This window comes from Anopheles coustani (assembly GCF_943734705.1).
Source record: "Anopheles coustani chromosome X unlocalized genomic scaffold, idAnoCousDA_361_x.2 X_unloc_19, whole genome shotgun sequence".
NCBI lineage: Eukaryota > Metazoa > Arthropoda > Insecta > Diptera > Culicidae > Anopheles > Anopheles coustani.
In genome coordinates, this window is record NW_026525125.1 from 378,507 (window position 1) to 379,387 (window position 881).

Sequence of the window (881 nt, forward strand, 5' to 3'; positions counted from 1 at the left end):
AGGGATGCTGTATTAAGATGGGAGATGAAGAAGATCAAGATTCATCTCCATGCAGCATCCCATTCATCTCGCAGCATCCTAACATATGTTTTTCTTAGAATTTATGAAAAATCGACTAAGTCCGAGATGCCTTTAAGTAGGGATGCTGTATTAAGATGGGAGATGTAGAAGATCAAGATTCATCTCCATGCAGCATCCCATTCATCTCGCAGCATCCTAACATATGTTTTCCTTAGAATTTATGAAAAATCGACTAAGTCCGAGATGCATTTAAGTAGGGATGCTGTATTAAGATGGGAGATGAAGAAGATCAAGATTCATCTCCACGCAGCATCCCATCGGGTTCTTTAATGCTAGCGGGTCGTCGCGACCCTAGTTAACATCATGGTGCACGTCTCGTGACGGGTGTCACGGCGTAGTTAAATGTATGCGATACATTTCTCAAATATAAGCGCTCAGTCATCTGTACATCATGGTAGGTTCCCACGACGTGCAATATGCGTTCAACTTATCAATGTTCATGTGTCCTGCAGTTCACATTATGACGCGCAGTTAGCTGCGGTCTTCATCGATCCATGAGCCGAGTGATCCACTGCCGAGGGTGACTAACTTGCGTAAGCCGCCGCTGTGCGCGTATACCCGTTCCCCGTAGGGAGGAGCAAGCCGCCGCTTAGAGACGAAGCATAAAGTGTCCTCATTCCACATAGGGCAAGCTGGATGAATCCATTTTACCCAGGACGGCCGAAGCGGCGTGGACCAGGGGAGAACTGAACCTTATACTTCACACCACAGTAAGTCTACGTGTCCTCTTCCACATAGGGCAAGCTAGAACTAACTATCTTACCCAGGACTGCCGAAGCAGCGTGGACCAGGGGAGGAAC

The 881-nt window shown here is 47.3% G+C and overlaps 1 non-coding gene across 1 annotated transcript; it reads right to left on the reverse strand.

Moving 5' to 3' along the window:
- Positions 1–449: 449 nt before the first annotated feature.
- Positions 450–604, reverse strand: LOC131270250 (5.8S ribosomal RNA). Its single transcript, XR_009179361.1, has one exon. It is a non-coding gene; the product is annotated as a 5.8S ribosomal RNA (ribosomal RNA).
- Between the last annotated feature and the right edge of the window lie 277 nt (positions 605–881).